The sequence below is a fragment of the Sus scrofa genome, chromosome 11 (assembly GCF_054392235.1).
Source record: "Sus scrofa isolate SSC_HxYL_T2T_F1_AM1 chromosome 11, Sscrofa_HxYL_maternal_Yorkshire_Landrace_v2.0, whole genome shotgun sequence".
NCBI classification, from domain to species: Eukaryota; Metazoa; Chordata; class Mammalia; order Artiodactyla; family Suidae; genus Sus; species Sus scrofa.
In genome coordinates, this window is record NC_139393.1 from 86,139,093 (window position 1) to 86,159,511 (window position 20,419).

Genomic DNA, 20,419 nt, shown 5'->3' on the forward strand with positions numbered 1-20,419 from the left:
AGCGAGGCGGCTTAGGAGAGGCTACTTCCAATGAAACTTCCAAACGTGGACAAGAGTGGTTTCCTCCTTTAGCTTTTCCCGCCTTTAAAACAACACGACATTTTCCAAATGCAATGTGCCCCTCCCCCCACAACGTGGCCACCTCCTCCCAGAAGCCCCACTGGCCTGTTCCGGAGGGGCATGGCCCTGCCTTTTCTGCAGCCCTGCTGGGACAGCCTGCCACTTGGGGCCACCTTCTGTTAAGGTCCCTATGTGGCCACTTGCATGTAACCATCACCACTCAGGGCCAGCCGACAGCCAGACTGCAGATGGGGCTCACCGAGAGAGGACCAGTTTGGGTGGAAAATCCGCTTGAAATTTTTTGTTCCTCTGTTCTCGGGTAGATGTGGAATTTAACCCAACAGATACGGATAACTGACTACGAGATGCTAGGAAGGTGGCGGGTTTACTCCTACTGCAAGGGAGACATGGGGCGATGCAGGCATGGAGCCCTGGGGAGACCGAGGCAGAAACAGGGACCGCTGGCTGGTGGCAGGGACCCTTGTCCTCCCCCACCCACCTACCCACGCTGTCCTTGGGACACGACTGCGCTGCAAAGAGGGAGCAGGGCAGCAGAGGGCCCTGTGGTCAGAAGAGGCTCCATCTGCCAGCCATGCCCCTCCTAACCTGGAGGGGACAGTTAAAAATCCAGTCTTCGCTGCAGGAGGGGACATTTTGTGACAGTGGTTACAGTGGATGAGGCTCTTTTTTTTGGTCTTTTTAGGGCCGCACCTGTGGCACATGGAGGTTCCCAAGCTAGGGGTTGATTTGGAGCTGCAGCCTCTGGCCTACGCCACAGCCACAGCAATGCAGGCTCTGAGCCGCATCTGCGGCCTGCACCACAGCTCAGGGCCAGTGGGTGACGCTTTAGTGAGCAGGGACGTAAAGCTGCAGAGGCGGAAGCCCGGCCTGGGGCGAGTCCGGAGGCGGTGGTCCTGGCTGCGCTTGGCGAGCTGGGCAGGCACTGAGCCACAACTCTGATCGCCCATTAATTTGTGGTGTGAGCAACGCTTTTCCTCTTCTGAAGAGCGGGTTCTTAACTAGATGGTGTCAACTGTCCGCTTTGATCTTCTACAAGTCCATTACAAAGACGTTCGCTTTATTATTAAAATATTGAGGACATCATTTTTCTTTGTTGTTGTCGTCGTCATGTACCAGACGTACTAACCATACACTATTTGAAGTTCTGATTTTCTTTAGACAAAGTGTTTTGTATCTCTACAAACTTACGTGTCACCAGTTGTCACTGATAATGAGCCATAAAACGGATATGCTTGATTTGCTGAACTGTTTATTGCCAGACACTTTGGCTTGTTTTCTTTTTTGCCTACTTACGGCTTTACTGTCTATCCCTTAAGTCAGTTCCCTATGGGTTTGATGGGTAAAAAGTCACGATTTTTTTAATACTCCTCTCTACAGCTTGTCAGCTCGCTTCCCGGGGTGGGAATAAGACACACTCTCCTGTCACCTGCTTTACGTTCCAGCTCAGTTCCCGGCCCCGAGTTCCTGCCTTCAGTCATGGAATGGAAGGGGGCGCCTTCTGGTTTCCTTCAGTCACTAGCGATGCTTCGGAGCTTCTCGTGTGTGGCGTTTGTGGGAGCTGCTTTCTGCATGCAGCCACGCTGTGTGTTCCACAGTGATTTTGCACATAAGGACTTTCAGAGATGTGAATCCTGTAATATAGCTGTGAAACTTTTGTGTCATATTTTTTGTAAAGAGCTGGTCCCGACATGCTGATTTCTGGTTTTATTTCATCTTTTATAATTTAATTATTTTATTACATTTTAATTCAAATAATTGTATGCACATAACATCATCAGAGTGTGAAATAAAACAGGACCCAAAAGCTTGGCCGGAACTGACCGAGTCTCCCTCTTAACCTTGTCCTCTTTTTGTGACCCCAACTTCTTTAACTTTCAGATTGCTTCTTCTGGCCATTGCTTTCCTGTCACTAAATCACATGCTTCCATTTTTATTTCTTGATTTGTTACTTTGAGACGAATCTTGTTTTCTGCCGGGGTAACGTTTTAGCTTCGTCTCCCCACTCCATATTCCCACTGTAATTTTATTAATGTTTTGAGTTAAGTCCATAAATAGTATTTACATTTTCATGGTTATGTCAATATCACTTACTGTCGAGCCGAGAGGCATTACGATTAGCTTTCCTTCTGTAAACACTGTCTGCCTGCTTCATCCGCCCTGATGGTTTTAACCTTCTTCCTCTAATACATTCTCATGTTGTTCCTCTTCCTTTAGTGCACCCTTTGTTCTTCTCCATCACGTCAGGTAGCTCCCAGCTCGTCCCCTGGCGCCAGCTGTCTTTCCGCTCATCTGCCATGAGCCTGCGGGGTCCTGGCCTGGGGACAAATCAGAACCACGGGTCATTCTCTGGACCTGAAGCACGGTTGTCATTTTCAAACTTCTCGTCACAGTTTTCTTCTGAGTTGGGGCCACTATTCTGTGGATCCCAAGTCTTTCTCTTTCTTTATTTCATCTTCATTTTTTGGAAGCACATCCTCAAGTAACTTCCTTTTAAAAAAGTGTTGGGAGTTCCTGTCATGGCTTAGCGGTTAACCAACTCAGCTAGTATCCATGAGGACGCAGGTTCCGTCCCTGGCCTTGCTCAGTGGGTTAAGGATCCGGCGTTACTCTGGCTGTGGTGTAGGCCAGCAGCTATAGCTCCGACTGGACCCCTAGCCTGGGAACCTCCATGTGCCGCGAGTGCAGCCCTAAAAAGACAAATAAAATAAAATAAAAATAAAAAGTAAAAAAGCATTGGGAGGAGGTCAATATTCTGAGAACTTGAATACCCGGAAAGCGTCTTTGTTCTGTCTTCACAACTTAACTAACAATTTCAAAGTTTGAAGTTCGAAGAACTGATTTCAAAGTTGGAAATCATTTTATTCAGGAGCTAAGAATCACGCCCAGTCACTACGCCTGGAAAAACAGGGTTCTTTTCCTGGTGTAAAAGCAAGCCCCTTGGAGTTCCCGTCATGGCACAGGGGTTAACGAATCCGACTAGGGACCATGAGGTTGCGGGTTCGGTCCCTGGCCTTGCTCAGTGGGTTAAGGATCCGGCGTTGCCGTGAGCTGTGGTGTAGGTTGCAGATGCGGCTTGGATCCCGCGTTGCTGTGGCTCTGGTGTAGGCCGGCGGCTACAGCTACGATTTGACCCCTAGCCTGGGAACCTCCGTATGCCGTGGGAGCGGCCCAAGAAATTGCAAAAAAAAAAAAAAAAAAAAAAAAGACAAAAAAAGACAAAAAGAAAAAAAGAAAAAGCAAGCCCCTCACCTTTGCTGTGAGCAGCATGTGGCTGGAGGTAAACCCTTTGAAAAGTCGTCTCAGCGTCACCATCGAAACGTTTCTCTCTCTCTTTTAAGCACACTGCTGCTTCGTCCTAGGAGGTTCTAGTCTCTCCGTCTATAACATGGGGATCCCTCTCACCTGTTCTCTTTCTTAGTCTGGCATTTAAAAAAAATGCTTTTTTGTTTTTTAGGGCCACACCCGCAGCACATGGAGGTTCCCAGGCTAGGGGCTGAATCGGAGCTACAGCTGCTGGCCTACACCACAGCCACAGCAAAGCCAGATCGGAGCCGCCTCTGTGACCTACGCCATAGCTCACGGCAATGCCAGATCCTTAACCCACTGAGTGAGACCGGGGATCGAACCTGCAACCTCATGGTTCCTAGTCAGATTTGTTTCCACTGCGCCACAATGGGAACCCCTTAGTCTGGCATTTTTGAAAATCTAGGGAGTGAAATTTGGCTGAAAACTGTTTAATGGGCATTCCATGGAGCAGCCTCCCTGCTCCCAGCAGCATGGCCCTAGCTCTGGCTCTCTCGGTGCCTTTGGCTTAATATGATCCCTTTTGGGGGAGGGAACTGCAGGACCCTCTGAGGGCAGACACAACACACGGTGGCTCAGGGTCAGCTCGGGCTGCGTAAGGGGCACTTGAGCCTGAGGGAGGCTGGGGGCCCAGGATCAAGGTGCCGGCAAACTTGGTACCCCTGAGGCCCCTGTGTCCTGGGAGGGAGAGAGTGGGTTTTGGTCCCTCCTCTCCTTCCAAGGACACTGACCCCATCACGGGGGCTCCGCCCTCACACACACCACATGTGGGGCAGACTTCGCATGCAAACCTGGAGCCACAGTTCAGCCCATGGCAGTAAGCGGTCAAACACGGCTGTGTGTTTTCCTTCGTCCAGTCCCGGATGCGGTTTTGAGTCGCTTCCCGCAGCTGGTCCGAGTGCGAGTTCCACCCCATGGCCTACTGGGTTCCCAGCTTGAGGACACATCAGTGAGAGCAGATGCAAATCCCAGGAAGCTGGACCCCCAAGCCCCACAGAGACGCGTCCTGGCTTGTTTGTGACTTGTCACGTGTCACCACCTGGCCTTGGTACGCAGGTGTTAGGGCCAGCAAATTTCCTTCTAAAAGTCTTAAAATGGGCTTAGAGGCTTTTCTTAAGATTTGTCACTAGATAAGCATGTAATTCCAGCCTAGTCTTCAGTCAAGTTCAGAACATCTTATCGAACTTGCTCTGGTGATCAGTAACTGGGTTCTCCAAAGGTGAGTTACTAATCCTTTGGAAACAAATGAATTCTTTCATGGCCCCAGGATGTCCACTCCCATGAGCTGTGAAAGGGCTAATTTCCTAGATGGATGCGGGCAGAATTAACTCACCTAATTCCTTCAGGGACGCCAGGATCTTTGTTAATGGGGTTTCTCCTGCTTTCGTTAGCCACCCACCCGACTCCAAGTGGCTCTGCATTTAAACCTGCCCCTTGTTCAAGAGAACACCATGCAACTCTGATTGTGAGTCACATGCGGCCAGGACTCGTGACTTGCTGCCCTCCCCCTGCCCTGGGGGGGGGGGGTGGCGGGCACTAAAAATTGACCGGGCTCTGAAGCAAGGAGATGGGGGAGTCAAGGAGACAGAGCAGCAGTGTGTCCAAGGAAGTGGCAGAAAGGGTCTCACAGTTAGTGGCAAATTCATCCAAGGACCTGCTTCCACTGTGCTTCCCTGGGGAGAGGATACTGTCCCAGTGTGACCTACCTGCCACTCATCATCGTCCCCAGCTGCCTTGAGTCCAGAGCAGATGGCTCTGCTCCAGGAGAACCTACTGTCACCAGGAAGCCTGCAGTCATCCTGAAATGTTTCTCGAATTTTCTTTTTCTCTTGTCCTGGGAAAGAGGCTCATTAGCCAAGAGCACATGGGAGCTGTTGAGGGCTTGGAAAAGCTTTCTGTCCTTATCCAGCTTCCCTGCAGACAGCACACCCCACATGCTGCCTCCTTGACTCTGGTGCAGGAACTGTCCTCCCAAGTTCCTGTAGGCCTGCCCACCCTCAGCTCTGAGCAGCTGCATCTGCTCCTGACAGAACAAATGATCCTCCTGATGGGTTTGAAAGTTCTTTAAAGTTGCAGTGCTAGTTATCAGCACCTCTCTATAGCCCTTAGGACCTTATGCCTTGATGCACTGTTAATGGTAGGCAGGTTTCTCCCACCCTGCTAGCCTGGGCAATCCATTCTTATATTTGCTTCATGATACATTGTGGGCAGAGAGAGACATTGTGATATGTATGAATAATAATTGGTCTCTGAATGTAGCAGTGACTACACATGTTACTCACTGTGAATTCATTTATTGGGTTGATAAATATTTGAAGAACAAACACTTGTTAAACAGATTAAAAAGAGTATTATCCCCCCACTTTCAGTAACAGAACATCAAAAAAGGATCAAGAAGGAAATAGAGGACTGACCACACTATAGACCAGTTAGACCAAGTAGACGTGCACAGAACACTCAGAAAACAGCTGCAGAACACACATTCTGCTCAAGTGCATGTGAAATAGTCTTCAGGATAGATCACATGTTAGGTCAGAAAACAATTCTCAGTACATTTGAGAAATTTTGAAATATACACACTATCTTCTCTGATCACAATGGAATGAAACTAGAAATCAACAAGAAAAGAGAAGAGGCACCCTCACACCATGCACAAAAATAAACTCAAAATGGCTGAAAGACTTAAATATAAGACAGGACACTGTCAAACTCCTAGAAGAGAACATAGGCAAAACACTCTCTGACATCAACATCATGAATATTTTCTCAGGTCAGTCTCCCAAAGCAATAGAAATTAGAGCAAAAATAAATCCATGGGACCTCATCAAACTGAAAAGCTTTTGCACAGCAAAGGAAACCAAAAAGAAAACAAAAAGACAACTTACAGAATGGGAGAAAATAGTTTTAAATGATGCAATGGACAAGGGCTCAATCTCTAGAATATATAAGCAACTTATACAACTCAACAGCAAAAAAGCCAATCAACCAATGGAAAAATGGGCAAAAGACCTGAATAGACTGTTCTCCAAGGGAGATATACAGATGGCCAACAAGCACATGAAAAAATGCCCAACATCACTGATCATAAGAGAAATGCAAATCAAAACTACCATGAGATACCACCTCACACCAGTCAGAATGGCCCTCATTAATAAATCCACAAATAACAAGGGCTGGAGGGGCTGTGGAGAAAAGGGAACCCTCCTGCACTGTTGGTGGGAATGTAAACTGGTACAGCCACTATGGAGAACAGTTTGGAGATACCTTAGAAATCTATACATAGAACTTCCATATGACCCCGCAATCCCACTCTTGGGCATCTATCCAGACAAAACTCTACTTAAAAGAGACACATGCCCCCACATGTTCATTGCAGCACTATTCACAATAGCCAAGACATGGAAACAACCCAAATGTCCATCAACAGATGATTGGATTAGGAAGATGTGGTATATATACACAGTGGAATACTACTCAGCCATAAAAAAGAATGACATAATGCCATTTGCAGCAACATGGATGGAACTAGAGACTCTTGTACTGAGTGAAATGAGTCAGAAAGACAAAGACAAATACCATATGATATCACTTATAACTGGAATCTAATATCCAGCACAAATGAACATCTCCACAGAAAAGAAAATCATGGACTTGGAGAATAAACTTGTGGCTGCCCGATGGGAGAGGGAGGGGGTGGGAGGGATCGGGAGCCTGGGGTTATCAGATACAACTTAGAATAGATTTACAAGGAGATCCTGCTGAGTAGCATTGAGAACAATGTCTAGATACTCATATTGCAACAGAACAAAGGGTGGGGAAAAAAATGTATACATGTAAGAGTAACTTGATCCCCAGGCTGTACAGCAGGAAAAAAGAAAAAAGAAAAAAAAAAGAAAAAGAAAAGAGAAGAGGAATATTTGCAAATATGTAAAAGTTAAATAAAATAGTCAAACAACCAATGTATCAAAGAAGAAATCACCAGGGAAAATAGAAAATTTCTCTAAGAAAATATTTATAGAAAAACAAAAATGGAAACATGAAATAGCAAAAACTTATGAAACACAACCAAAAATAGTGCTCAGAGGGAAATTCATAGCTCTAAACACCTACACTTAAAGAAATAAAACTAATTCAAAAGAACTCCTATGTTCATTGCAGCATATTTAAAATAACCAGTATAAGAAAACTAATTGTGTCCATCAATAGAGGAATGGATAAAGAAATGCGGCATATATACATATATGTATAGATCTTCCTCATCTTATAATGGATTATGTCTTGATAAACCCACGGTGAACTGAAAATAGCGTAAGTCAAAAATGAGTTAATACCCCCTAATCTACATCGCAACTCACACTTTAGCCTAATCTCCCTTCAGTGTACTCAGAACACTTACATTCGCCTGCAGCTAGGCAAAAACATCTAATACAAAGCCGATTTTATCATAAACTGTTGAAGATTCCATGTATCTTATTGGATGCTGCACAGAAAGTCCAAACCAGAATGGTGGTCTGGGCATAGAGTCCGTTGTTTGCCCTCGTGGTCCTGCGGCTGATGCGGAGCTGCAGCTGCCGCCACTGCTCAGCGTCACAAGAGGATCATGGCTCGTATCACCATCAGGAGAAGGTCAAAATTCAAAAATCCAAGTACAGTTTCTACTGCATGTGCATGGCTTTCACACCACCGTAAATTTAAAACATCGTAAGTCAAACCACCAAGTCAGGGACTATCTGTACAATGACATACAATTGAGCTGCTAAAAAAGAATGAAAACTTAACCATCGCAACAACATAGGCAGACCTTGAGGCATTATGCCAAGTGAAAGAAGTCAGACAGAAAAAGATAAATACCATCCGATTTCATTTATATGCGGAATCTAAAAAAAAGGATATAAATGAATTTATTTGCAGAACAGACTCACAGACTTCGGAAAACTTATGGTTACCAAAGGGAACAGGTGGGGGGTGGGAAGGCTGGACAGGGGTTTGGGTTTGGCATGTGCACACTGGGGTCTAAGGAATGACTGGCCAACGGGGACCAGCTGTAGAGCACAGAGATGTCCATTCAATATTCTGTGATAATCTATGTGGGAGAAGAGTCTGAAAGAGAATGGATGTGTGTATAACTGAATCTCTTTGTTGTCCAGCAGAAACTATCACCACATTGTAAATCAACTATTCTTCCATAAAACTTTAAAAAATGAAGGGAAAAATCCAGTCATCTTGATGCAGAAAAGGCATTTGACAAAATTTGACACTTTTACATGATAAAAAAACTTTCAAGTTAAGAATAGAAGGCACGATAAAGCTTATTTACCCCAAACCCACAGCTAACATCATACCCAATGGTAAAAGATTGCAAGTTTTCACCCTAAAATCAAGAACAAGGCAAGGATGCTTGCTTCCACACAGCTATTCAACCTTGGACTGAAGTTCTAGTCAGAGCAATTCAGCAAGAAAAAGAAACAAAAGGTATAAAAGTTGGAAAGGAAGAATTAAAACTGTTTCTATTTTCAGGAGTTCCCGTGTGGCGCAGTGGTTAACGAATCCGACTAGGAACCATGAGGTTGCGGGTTCGATCCCTGCCCTTGCTCAGTGGGTTAAGGATCCGGCGTTGCCGTGAGCTATGGTGTAGGTTGCAGATGCGGCTCGGATCCCGCGTTGCTGTGGCTCTGGCGTAGGCCGGTGGCTACAGCTCCGATTGGACCCCTAGCCTGGGAACCTCCATATGCCACAGGAGCAGCCCAAGAAATAGCAAAAAGACAAAAAAAAAAAAAAAAAAAAAAAAGAAAAACTGTTTCTATTTTCAGATGTCATGGTTCTATATAAAGAAAATCCCAAATAATCTACTTACACGCACAAAAAAAACCCCTAGAGCTAACAAACAAATTCAGCAAAATTACAGGATCAACACCAATAGATGAATTGTGTCTGTAGACATCATCAATGAATAACCCCCCAAAAAACATGTGCAATAGTATCCAAAAGAGTAAACACCTCAGAATAACACTTTCAAGGAGTTGAAAGACCTGTGTGTTGAAAACTACAACACATCGCTGTAAGAAACATAAAAGACATTCATGCACGTGGGTTGGAAGACAATGCTGTTAAGACGGAATACGTCCTAGAGTGACTTACAAATGCAGGGCAGTCCCCATCACACACAAAAATTGCAAAGGTTACAATGGCCTTTTTTGCAGAAATGGAAAAGCCAATACTTAAGTTGGTATGGAACTATAAGAGAGCTGGAATATCCAAAATAGTGCTGAAAATGAAGAAAGATGGATAAGTCACACTTCCCAATATCAAAACTTACTACAAAACTATAGTGATCAAAATAGTGTGTTACCAGCATAAAGACAGACACATAGACCAATGGAATAGAGCTGTGGCACAGAGGATTAAGAATCTGACTGCAGTGGCCCAGCACAGGGGGTTAAAGGATCCAGTGTTGCCATAGCTGTGGCTTGGATTCAATCCCTGGCCTGAGAACTTCCATATGCTTTGGATGAGGCCATAACAAAAAAAAAAATTTTTTTAAAAAGAACTGTGATTCCAGACAAACATCTAGAACCAATTGATTTACAAGGAAGGTGCTAAGATCATCCAATGGGGGAAAAATAGTCTCTTCAACAACTGGAACGACTGAATAACTGCACACAGAATATGAATTTGGAGGGAGTTCCCACAGTGGTGCAGTGGGTTAAGGATCTGGCGTTGTCTCTGTGGTGGTGCCAGTTTGATATCCTTCATATGCCATGGCCGTTTAAAAAAAAAAGAATGAATTTCTGACCCCACCTCACTCACTGTAAAAAAATTAACTAGGATGGATTGATGACCTAAATATAAGAGTGAAAACTTATAAAAATATTAGAAGGAAACAGGAGTAAAATGTCATGACCTTGGATTTGTCAGTGGGTTCTTGGATTTCACACCAAAAGCACAGATATCAGAAGAAAAAAATGGTCTTCATAAAAATAAAAAACTCGGAGTTCCCGTCGTTGCTCAGTGGTTAACGAATCTGACTAGGAACCATGACGTGGTGGGTTCGATCCCTGGCCTCGCTCAGTGGGTTAAGGATCCGGCGTTGCCGTGAGCTGTGGTGTAGGTCACAGACACAGCTTGGATCCCGCGTAGCTGTGGCCCTGGCGTAGGCTGGTGGCTACAGCTCCGATTAGACCCCTAGCCTGAGAACCTCCATATGCCGCAGGAGCGGCCCCAGAAAAGGCAAAAAAAAAAAAAAAAAAGACAATAAAATAAAATAAAATACTCATGCATCAAAAGACATTATCAAGAAAGTGAAAAGACAACCTACAGCATAGTGTAAACTATTTGCAAATCACATCTCGAATGAGGGTTTAATCTCCAAACTTAACAAAACTTACAACTCCACAACACAAACACCTCAGTGTTTTAAATGGGAAGAGAATTTGAATCAAGATTTTCTCCAAAGAAGATATAAAAATGGCCAACAAGCACATGAAAAGATGTTCAATATCATGAGTTATTAAGGGAATGCTTATCAAAACCATAATGAGGGAGTTCCCACTGTGGCTCAGCAGGTTACGAACCCAACTAGTGTCCATGAGGATGTGGGTTTGATCCCTGGCCTCGCTCAGTGGGATAAGGATCCAGTGTCTCCATAAGCTGCGGTGCAGGTCGCAGATGTGGCTCGGAGTCCGCAGTGATGTGGCTGGGCTGCAGGCCAGCAGCCGCAGTTCTGCTGGACCTCTCACCTGGGAACGTGCATATGCCACAGGTGCAGCCCTAAAAAGCAAAAAGCAAAACCAAAACACCAACAAAAACGCTGTGGGATACTACCATATATCCACAAGGATGGTTGTGACTTTTTTTAGAGCAAAACAAGGTGAAAATGTAGAGAACTAGGACTCCTCACACATTGCTGGTAGAAAAGTTAAGTGATGCAGCTGCTGTGGGAAACAGTTTGGTGGCTCCTAAAAAAATTACATGTACAATGATCTTGTGACCCAGCACTTCAGCTCCTAGGTGTACATCCAAGGGAAACGAAGCGTAAGTCCACACGGAAACTTGCACACGAATGTTCACAGCAGTCAAACCTAGAAACGACGCCAACGTCCCGCAGGTGAGCGGATAGACAAAGTACGGTATGACCCCGCAAGGAGAGCGTGTTCAGCCACAAGGAATGGAGTAGGAGACCTGTGCTACAAACCGTATGACCCCTGAAGACCTCATGCTCAGTGAAAGAAGCTGGACACAGAAGGTCACACATCGTAGTGACCTTCTACATGAAATGCCCGGGGCAGGCCAGTCCTCTGGGACAGAGTGCTGGTCGGTGGTCATCTGGGGTTGGGGTGCAGGGAGGGATTAGTAAAGGTTTGGGGCGTTTTTCCAGGGTGAGTGTTTTGAAAACATTTTAAACTAGAGACATGTAAGTGCACGTACACTTTAAATGGTTGTTTGTTATGCAAAGTTTACCTCAATAAATAAAAGTAAAAAGAAAGCCTTAGGTTTATGAGCGAGTCTGTCTCTACACGGTGATGGCAGCTTATCAGCTTATCGCGGTTATTTCAGTGCACAGACCAAACCACCGACACCTGCCTCCCCTTCCTGCCCCTCCTCCGGCTTCATGGCCCATCAGAGCCGGCAGGGACCAGATTGGCCCTCGAGGCCGAGGTTGTTGAAGATGCTACAATTTGAATCTGCCCCCGCAACTCTTCTGACACCTGGCCATCTCCTGGGGATCGTCCCTGGGCCTTTGACCCCTGAGGCAAGGTCAGAGCTTGGCCCGAGTGTCACACTTACCATCCTGCCGACAAAGAGCCACCCCATCTCCTGTGGGGTCAACATACCTCCTGCACCTCACTCGACAGGGAGGCCGTCGGTTCCGTGACTGGGGCCAGTGCGGGTGGCCTGCTGTCTGGGCCGAGGCGGGGCAGCACTGACCCTTAGCCCGGAGCTGACCCTGAGTCTGGGGGCAGGACCCTGCAACCTGCACGGCGGTGCTTCCTCGGATCAGCAGTCCCCGCTTGCCCTCCTTCGCCCCCAGTCTGGGACTTTCAATGCCAGGGACTGGTGCTGGGCCTTCTGCCCCATTCCCTCCCCCACCCCCACCCCTGGGTGCTGTCCCGCACCCACAGGTGGCCCTCCTGCCTTCAGGGAGCACACGCGCCAGGCAGCCGCTGCTGCTCCAGTGAGACCTACAGTAATTACCGTGATGACTAAGTAGGTTTGGTCATGTGTGTATTTGCCAGAGTTTCCAGCTCCTGAGGCCAGCGTGGCGTCACATACTGACACCAGCCAGCAGCCCGAGGGCTCAGAGCCTTCGACGTCCAAGCTCGCCAGCCGCCCGGGGAGTCTCGGGGGCTGTTCACGCAGCCTGGTCCCCGTGGAGGAACGTGTACCCACAAAACTCTGGAGGTTCTTGGAACAGATGTTGCGAAACCTTAGCTCCAGATGTGGCTCAGGCAGTTACAGGGAAATGGGCCGTTTGTTTATCCTGCTAAGCGCTGCCTGTGGGTCGCGTGTCCCCGGGCAGAGGATGCGTGGGGCGGGTCCCTGCCAGACCTCAGGGCCTGCGCTGCAGTGCACCCGACTGGGTGGTGGGGGGGGCTTCCAGGGCTTGATGGGGCACCAAGCAGGGTGGAACACTGGCGCAGGTGCAGGTGCAGGTGCAGGGCCCGCGGGTTTCCAGCTGTGCACGAGGAAAGGGGCGAGCAGGGCTGATGAAGGAAACGAAGGCCAGAGCTGGGGGCGACGGCCGGGAGCAGAGACCTGAGAAGGAGGAGCAGCAGGGGGCCCAGCCCCTCCAAGCGCCGGGCCGACAGCCTCCGAGACGCCTGCTCCTGGGCCTCCCAGCCTCGGTCTCACCTGTGAGCAGATACCAGAGGCTGCCCCACGAGGTCATGACACAGGAAGTGCTTTGGGCTCCTATCACCATGTGCCGGACACCCCTCCCCGCAGGAGCTTAGTGCCAGCTTCCCATGAGGGCTCTTGGCCTTGGTCCACTGTGCTCTGCGACCACGGATGCTAACGCTGAATGCCACACTCCCCAGGTCACCGTGCCCCACTGCTCTGGCCAGGACAGGGAACGGCTGCATGCCAAGGAGAGGCTGTGCTTGCTTAGGGAGCAGTCAGGGCCAAAGTCAGAAGGTGCTCAATCCTGGCCTGACTAGCCCGGCTGGAAAGACCCAATCGCCAACCAGACGCTGGGGCTCAGCCAAGCAAGGAGGCGGTCCCGCCCCAGGCCAGCAGCCTCCACTCCCCTTCCCCACCCCCCACTGCAGCCCGGGAACAGAGCCCGGGGAGGGGGACTGTGTCCCTGGGGGAAGTTCTACCCACCCCTGCCTGAGGCCCCCTGTGCCCCAGGCTGTGCCCCGCCAGGGAGGTGGGTCTGCCTGAGGGCCCTGCCCAGGTGGGAGCAGCACAGTTGGGAGGGGGGCACTGCTCCTGCCAGGCCGGGGTCCCCCATCAGCAAAGTGGATTCACAGGACAGACTGTCAAGCCAAAAAGGAATCCTTGGCCGTCTGGAGCCTTCGCATGGCTGGGATCAAGCTGCATTCTTTCCCCTTGAACATGATGTCTGCGAGACTCTCTTTGCAGCATCAGTAGTGAATCTAAGAGAGAAATGGAAGCCTGAACCTTATAAGCCGGGAGACTGTCTCTGGGGCCCTGAGACTGTTTCTCCCGTTAGAGGTCAAATCACAGTGAGACGAAGGTCACACATCAAAGTGACAGTTCACATAGTCCAACAGATGAGGAGCGAGCCCCCGACCCCTTACAGGACTGAGAAAAGAGGCGTTTATCCTCACCTCCTGAGGAGTTACCTTGTGGCGCCACGAAGGAACCGCTTTGGGGCTAAGTCGGCGTTCCTGTGTCCTGTGGGGGACCCAGCAGAAGTGTGGCGACACTCACAGAGCACACTGAAGGGGGGTGTGCCCAGGGGCAGAGAACACTTTGTGTCACACTTTTCTTGTCCTGCCTTCCCAGTAACTACTTCCCAGTAGCCACTCTTTTGGGGTAAGAGTTTGTGGGCGGGGTTGTCCAGGTGAGAGTTTGTGGGCGGGGTTGTCCAGGTGAGAGTTTGTGGGCGGGGTTGTCCAGGTGAGGCAGGATGGGGCCTTGTTCAGGGCAGGGCCATAGGATGAGAGAGAAGCCGCTCAGGCGGGAGGCGCATCTCTGGTGGGGTCCCTTACCTGGGGTCGGGATGCTCTCTGCAGGCTGCAGGGCGTTTGGCAGTGAGAGACTGTCGCTCTTCTGTGATTTCTTATCACTTTCCAGAAGTAAGCGAGTGTCACTGGTATGACCAGCGTCCACCTCCTTCTCCAATCCCACCCGAGCAGGACTCAAGGAGTGAGATGGTGTCACTGTCCCCAGAGACCCACGGCCTTCTGCTGACCTAAGTCCCTCACACCACAGCTGGCTGCCATTCGTCGTGGGTTTCTGTCCACTTTTCAGCTTTTTTGGAGATCTATTTGAAATATAACAGAACGCACATGTTTAAGACACACGGTTTGGTAAATTTTGACATCCAGACACACCGTAAAACCATCCCCATAGTAAGACGATCACGAACGCATGTCACCGCAGAGTCGCGGCTGCCCTCCTGCCGCTCTCGCTTGGGGACGCTGACCTTTCATCACACAGACTAACTTGCATGTTCTGGATTTTTGTAAGTGGAAAAATATGAATGTATGCTTTTATTGCCGGGCCTTTTTCACGCCGAGCACTCGTTTTCGGATGCACCCAATAAATCGTTCCTTTTTAGTGCTGATCCATTCGGGCGTGTGGATCTGTAACGTCCACTCCCGTCAGTGGACCCCGGGTGGCTTCCAGATGTTGGCTATTAAAAGCTGCCATGGGCTTCCATGTACCAGTCTTCATGTGGCCATACCTAGAAATGGAAAGTCTGGTTTAATTTTTTCAGCTCCTGCCAGACTGTTTTCGGAGGAGGCTTCTGTCTCACTCTCGGGCCCACTCTGCGGAGCCCCTGCCCACGTCCCCACCAGCACGTGCCTGTTGGTCTCTTAAACATTCGCCTGCACAGGGGGTTTGTAGCGGCAATTCCTGTGCCTCTCATTTGCGTGTCCCTGAGACTAGGGACGTCCTGCATCTTTTTTGTGCTTCTTGGCCATCCACATATCTTCTTTGGTGAAGTGTTTGTTCAAATCTTCTGCCCATTTTTAAATTGAATTGTTTCTCTTCTTACTGAGTTGTAGGATGTCTTGATACGTTCTAGATAAAAGCCTTTCGTTGGATGTATATTTTGCAAATATTCTCTCCTACCTTGTTGCCTGCCTTTTCATTTTCTTTGGTGCCTTTTGAAGGGAAAGTTTTAAGATTGATGAAATTTGATTGATTGGTATTTTCCACATAGTTTACACTTTTGCATCATATTTGAGAAATCTTTTCCAAAGGAAACGTCACTATGATTTTAGTGTATATTTCTTCTAGAAGTTTCATTGTTTTAGCTCACACACTTAGATTTAAGATCTATTTCAGCTTAATTTTTGAAATTGTTTAATTTCATGTGATTTCTTGGAGTGAGGCAAGGGTTTTGAGGGTTTTACTTTGCTGCTTTGTTGCCCATGAAGGTCCAAACAGTCCCGTGTCATTTCTGAAAAGATGATTCTTTCTGCTCGAGTTGCCTCGGCCCCGTTGTCAAAGCCGGCTGAGCTCCTCGAGCAGGTCTGTTTCTGGGATCTATTCTGTCTTATTAGAGTGGTGATATCACAGTTGCTTAAACTAACCTTAGAATCAAGTAATATAAATTCTCCAACTTTATCCTTTTTCATGCTTTCTCTGGCTACTTTAAGTCATGTGCATTCCATACACATTTTGGAATTAGCTTGATTTTAGGATTTCTACCCAAAACCTGCTGCAGGTTTTGACTGGGGTTGTTTGGCTCTACAGATCTCTTTGAGGAGACAGCATCGCGACGATGCTAACAGTGTTGAATCATCCCTTTGCCACAAACTCGCTACCTCTGTCTTCTCAGGTCTTCTTTCGTTCCTCTCAGCAGTGCTTTTCATTCTCAGTGTGTAAGTCTCTTATGTATCTTTTGTCACATTTTTTGCCCTAAGTATTTACATTTCTAGCTTTATCTTTTGAGCTAATTACCCTTCACGAGAGGTTGCAAAATAGTACAGGAAGGTCCCACGTACCACCACTCAGCTTCCTGGGTGGTGGAAACTTAGACAACAACAGTAAATTAGGGTGAGCAGGAGCTCCCTGTTGGCCCCCTCGTTAACTAGACTACGGCGCTCACTCGACGGAGGTTCGTGTGCGGCTTGGGCTCTGTCTTGTGTTGTGTCAAATTCCACACTCAGGATGCAAAACCATTCAGCCCCACAGGGGACCTGTTGTGCTGTCCTGCCCAACGCCTGGTTTCTCCTCTGTCTTGATAATCTGTCTTTTGGGGGCGTCAGGGCGACGAACTCGGTCCCTCCCGGGACAGACCAGGGCTTGCTCAACCACAGAGGACACTGGGGTTTCCAGGCTTCAGCTTCAGCTCTCACATTTGGGGCTGCTGCGGGCATTTATGTGCAGGATTTGTCCGCATGTAAATTTTTGCTTCTCCAGGATAATTAACCCTCCAGGCAACTGCTGGGTCATGTGGTAGAGGTGCCGCTGATCTTTTAGGAAACTCTGAGACAAACAGAATGGATGGAGCTGAGTCAAATGTGGGAGGAGGACAGAGGACCAAACTTGGAAAAAAGGGTTTGCAATTTTCCTTTCAAAAGTACCTTTTTTAAAAAAAGAAGTAGATCTACTACACATGGTCAATCAGGTTTTGGCTCCGTTGAAATGATGGAAATGATGACAGGTTCTGGGCTCAAACACACCCCCTAAACCGATCTAACGACACATTTCACATACATGCTGTTTACTGCACTTTAATTTTAATGCGATAAAGTTACACCCAAGAAAAAATTTGAAGAACATGACCAGATGGTCCAGGGTCAGACCCTCCCGCCCACCTGGTCTGTGAGGTTCACCAGGAAGGCCAGTGTCCCCTGGAGTGGTCAGCGCTGGGCGTCCCTGAAGGGCTCCATGCCGCCGCCGTGCCCCCCCAGCTTGGGGAAGAGTTCCTCCTGCTTGCCCGGCATTCAAGGCTCTTGGAACCCGGCACCTCAGCCCCACTGCCTGCTCCCTGGTGGCCCCAGCACGTGCAGCACGATCCCCTGGCTGTGGTGTCCGAAGGCTGGATCCCACCTCCCTTCCCAGCCCCTGGGCTCTGGAGAGACCCTGGGCAGAGGACCCCTGCCTCGGATGACATGGTCCTCTCTCGGTCCTGACGGTCGCACGTGAACTACTAACCAACCCGTGTCTTGGTGCCCTGGGGACAGGCTCCTGAGGGGCCGTGCGAGCAAAGGACCTACTTCCTAAAGTGGGACATGGACCACCCAGCCCCCAGAGGGCGGACAGCGGACCAGGTGGGGGGAAGCCAGCCGGCTCCCAGCTCGCCCTTCCCACCTGCTCGGGGAGCCAGCGGTCTCTCCCTCTCCTTCCCAGCTCTCAAGCCCTCAACCTCGCCCGAGACCCTGGCCGTGAGAGGGCCTGTCCCCCTCACCTTCCTGGGCCTCACTCCTGGGTCAGGACCTGGTCTCACAGGCTTGAGCCCCATGAAGCCTCCACCCCAGGACCTCCAGCTGCTTGGAGGAAAAGTGGAAAACAGTTCCAGAAAGCCTTCTTTGGCCCCGGGCCACTGTTTTTTGTTTTAGCAAACTTGGCCCTCAGTGCTATTTAACCAATAAAAGTTTGGCTGCTGTCCCCGAGCTGTGAAGTGGGGCTCTGGCTGAGGCCAGAACAAACAGAGCCTGGGGGCACAGGGTGCGGGTGGGGGTGCTGGCCCTCCGCCAAGCTGCCTCCTCACCCACCAGCCTTGCTTTTGTTGGATTTCAAGCTGTTCTCTCAAATACCGTTCAGGACATCCCGTTTCTCCCTCTTCAGTGAGGACAAGGATTGGTAGACTGGGTCCCTGACAGCCGCCTCTCAACAGCCGGACTGGGACCATTGGCCTCAGGGCCTCTTGCTTTCCGTTCCTGTGGCAACCACTGTTTGGGGTAAATTGCATCCTTGAGCTCCAGGGCTGCTGGTGAGGCTGCGAGCTGCTGGACACTGGCGCTGTGCCCTTATTTTCACATCTTCTCTTTGCTCCCGGCCCCCCAGCACCTGGAGGAGTGCCTGGCACAGCGGGGGCTGCACCCGCGCTTCATAAGAATGGGAAAGAGCCGTGCGCCTCGCCACACCGGGCTCAGCGCCGAATGTCCGCTAAGAACCAGCATCTCTGCAACCCGTGATCACAGTCGGAAGACTCTCTGCTGCATGAAACACACACACACGAATAGCGTCTTGGAATCCAGAAGGGCTGCCTCGTACTGAGCTGGCGAAAGAGGCAGGACGGGTGGTTCCTTAGTGTTGGCAGAAAGGCTGTTCACACACAAGAGGTTTTCATCAAGTTCGAAGGACTTTTTAGGAGCCCAGAGTTAGAAAAGACAGACATAACTTAAGAGCCCACAAGTGCAGGTCCATCAGGAACCGTGGCTCCAGGATGCAAGGGTCAGCCCTCCTCCATGCCGTGCGCCTGGGCAGGGCAGCCCAGGGCCCAGTGGTAGGTGAACTGTGCCTTCCTGGCTTGCTCCCTCCCCATGCTTCGGGGCCGTCAGCACAACTGCTCCTCCCACCCTCTCCAGGAGCCCACATCAAGCCTTGGGACCCGAGGGGGGACCGACAGAAACATCCTACTTCTCTGAAGCCCGGTCCCAAGTGCATGCAGATGGAGGGGGACCTGGGGCAGGGGGGCATCTAGCCAGACCTAATTAGGGTTCGTGCCGCCCAGCCCACATAACTGTCTTGTTGACTTAAATGCTGGGGTCCTCCCTGGTCAGGACATGGGGTGGGGGGCACGGGGACGTAGGGGGTGTGCTTGGGGACACATGGGGGACATGGGGACACTGGAGGACACTGGGCACTGGCCTCAGGGTGTTGCAGTCTGAGTGAGCTTTGCGTTTGTCTGTGCGAAGGGTGTCAGGGCAGCACCGAAGCATCTGTCTGGGGGTGGGTTTCCACGAGCCCAGCATTGTCCACCCTCCAGGACGCTCAGGACTCTGACAGAGGCACAGGGAGGTCTGTCTGTCTACCCTGCTGACCTCAGGGGGTCATGGTGTGGGGAGGGCGAGCAGGCCGGACACTTGACCTCCCAGCTTCATGTAAACTATGAGCCCTGGACTGGAGGGGCCACGGTGGCTGGGCACACAGGGCCTGGGTCAAGCAAGCCCCCCTCCCCCGCGACCGATGGCCGCCATCAACTCGCGTTCTGGCTCCTTTAGTGAGTAGACAATCACTAAAATGAACCACCTCTATCGCGCCATCGCCTCCTGGTGAAAAACAGCGGCGGTGAGGGCGCCGGCCCGCCACCAGGGGGCGCGCTGGGCAAGCGCGGTCGCGGCGCCAGGCGGCTGGGGGAGGGCGGGCTGCGGCGGGGGACCTGGTTTCACGTCCATTTCCTGGGAGCAGCAGGAAACGGCTTGACATTCGTAGCTGTCGCAGCATCAGCACATGTCAGTTGGCGCTCTGGCACGGCGGTCACTGAGGGCAGGAGCCAGTGCGGGTATCCGGGTCACGGCCGCTAGTGAGTGACCAGCGTCCCCCAGAGCACCTCCCGCCCCTCCCCCGCACGACCCCCCGCGTTCCTGCGGCAACGCGGGAAGCCGGTAGGGCCCACCTTGCAGAATTAGTGAAGGAAAACGTGCAAAACGGCTCAGGACAGTTCCTCCGCCCTTGAGGTGTCTGCCACTGTGGGTCCGTCTCCTCCACGCCTTCCCCGCCGGGGTCCACCGTCATTCCACGGCCGGGGCCAATCTGCGCGCTTGAGCAGGTGTGCCTTGCCCCGGCATCCCTTTCCAGAGGGAAGCAGCTCATTTTGCGGGGCTACTGCAGATAAATCAGGGTGCGCCCCGTGTCCACGCTGTCCCCCGCCCCCAGGGAATGAAGGCCAGGCTTTGCTCAACCATCCCCATGTCCCCAGCACCTGGACAATGCCCCGCTCGCTCGT

General features: G+C 50.1%; 1 long non-coding RNA gene across 1 annotated transcript; it reads right to left on the minus strand.

The window, feature by feature from the left end:
• Window positions 1-13,853: 13,853 nt before the first annotated feature.
• LOC146398743 (uncharacterized) lies at window positions 13,854-14,693 on the minus strand. Its single transcript, XR_014820016.1, has 3 exons — window positions 14,559-14,693; window positions 14,190-14,241; window positions 13,854-13,979 (listed from the first exon to the last, which is right to left on the minus strand). It is a non-coding gene; the product is annotated as an uncharacterized LOC146398743 (long non-coding RNA).
• Between the last annotated feature and the right edge of the window lie 5,726 nt (window positions 14,694-20,419).